This window comes from Mandrillus leucophaeus, unplaced genomic scaffold, assembly GCF_000951045.1.
Source record: "Mandrillus leucophaeus isolate KB7577 unplaced genomic scaffold, Mleu.le_1.0 Scaffold416, whole genome shotgun sequence".
In the NCBI taxonomy this organism is placed as follows: domain Eukaryota; kingdom Metazoa; phylum Chordata; class Mammalia; order Primates; family Cercopithecidae; genus Mandrillus; species Mandrillus leucophaeus.
In genome coordinates this window covers 638017-640044 of record NW_012104432.1, presented here as the reverse complement: position 1 = coordinate 640044, position 2028 = coordinate 638017, and positions in this window count along the sequence as shown.

Below are 2028 nucleotides of genomic sequence, written 5' to 3'. Positions count from 1 at the left end.
GTGCCGGGTGCACACATGCATGTGTCTCTGTGTATACATGTGTATGTGTGCCAGTGGGTGCATGTGTTTGTACAGTGTGCGTGTGTGTGTGTGTGCACACAAGCTGCCACACACAGATGAGCCTTGTGAATTAAGGGAAGAAGACAGACTCCGGCTTACAGAAAAAAAGGGAAAACTCCTGCAGAGATAATTACCATTAAAATGCCAAGGCTGTACACGTGAGCTGCGCTGCCTTCCCGGAAAGGGCCAATCTGCCGCCTTTTCTTTTGCTCTCTCTTACAGCGACAGCCAAGTGAATGGAGCTGTGTGGCCCGTTGGGGCTGGTGCCCGACTTCTGGTGAGGAGCAAGTTTGGTGGAAGCCAGAGCTGAGCTTTTTTCCTTGTTGACCTTGGCAATACAGCCTCAGATACCCGTCTTTCCTGGAGGAGCCGCATGCAATGCCCTTGGTAGCTGGCTGCGGCCTTTCACCGTGGTCGCCAGACACTGCTCAGGGCACTGAGCTGTTGGATGCTGCTCCCATGGAGACGCTGGCTGGGACCCATTTTGCTGTCCTTGTTTACCAAGAAGAAAGCAGAGGCATAAACCAGCAAGGCCGTGGAGTCTGGGAGAGGTGGGGCTGCCCCCGACAGCCTCCACCCTTCTCCCAAGCAAGCGCTGTCCTTGGGGCGTGTGCCCAGAGTGAGGCATGTGCACACATGTGCGTGTGTGTGCGTGTGAGAGGCAGCGCTGTCCGTGGGATGGTGGGGGATCTGGACTCTGCTCTGCCATCATCGAGTCATCTGGCAGAGGCAGAGAGCCTGCCGCCCCGCCTGGGAGCAGGGAGAATGTGGTGGTGTGTTTGGATGGAGGACGGGGGTGTTTTTTAGGACATCTCTTCAGCCAGTGCCACCATCCCCAGGTGGCCACAGAATTGCTCAGGGACCCACGTGTCTCCTTGTCTTTAAAATCTGCTTTTGTTTGATGCCTCCAGGAGAGGAAGAATGAACTTGCCTGAGGCTGAGTGGCCCGACCACTCCCCTGGGATCCCCAAGACCCTGGCCCAGGAAAGCGTCCCTGTGCAGGGCTGGGCACAGAGCTTCCTGCAGAGGCCACATGCTCTCCTTCTGCAGCAGGGACAGGAATGAGTCCTGTCTTAGTCGCGTCTCTCCCTCCCTCCCGAGACCTGAGAGTAGGGCCCACCTGCAGGCCCAGACACCCTCTGTGGCAGCTCTGCACGCAGGCCCATTCGGGGCAGCCTCCGTGCCAGCTTCCTGCAACCTTCTTTGCTTCTTTTTTCACCTGTAACTTTCACCTTCTCAAGAGGCTGTCGCATGAGCAGTTCGGAGTGAGGCTGTCGTGGTTTTCGAGTTTCTAATCTAAACAAGATCCTCTGGATGAGTCCCTCTGAAGGAGGAGCCTCTTACGGAGTTCACACAAAGCTGAGAACCCCAGAAACCGCAGGAGTATGGGGTACTAGAGGAAGGCAGTGTCCTTGGATGTTTAAATAAATCTGTAACTTATTGTTGACCGGACCTAGTGTGTCATGGTGTTTAAAATTACTTAGGTAATGATGATTTTGCCATGTCTTACAAGAATTAGAGACAATGATGACAGCGACAACAATCACAAACCACAACAATGGCTGTGGCCATGCACCAGGAACCAGGAATGCAGAGATGACTGAGGTGCATCCCTGCCCACAGGGAGCTTGCAGTCTAGAGGGGAAGACAGCGTGCACACATGACTATAACAGAGTTCTTTAGGCAACGTGCTGCAGGCACCATCGGGCTGCTCTCAGACACGTTACTTCAACAGCCACTGTGGGGACCCAGTGAAAGAGGAGGCCCTGCCACCATCCAGGGCAGCTGAGGTAGCTCAGCAAGGCGGAGACAGCAGGGTGGGTGCAGGATGGCCTGGGTTAGCAGGGCATCTCTGAGAACTGATCTGGTGTTTGGAGTGGAAGGGAGGGTGCAATATGGCTTCTGATGGAAGTTTCTAGCTTAGAAGACTAAACAACATAGGAAACTCAAAAGGAGATGAACATTGGT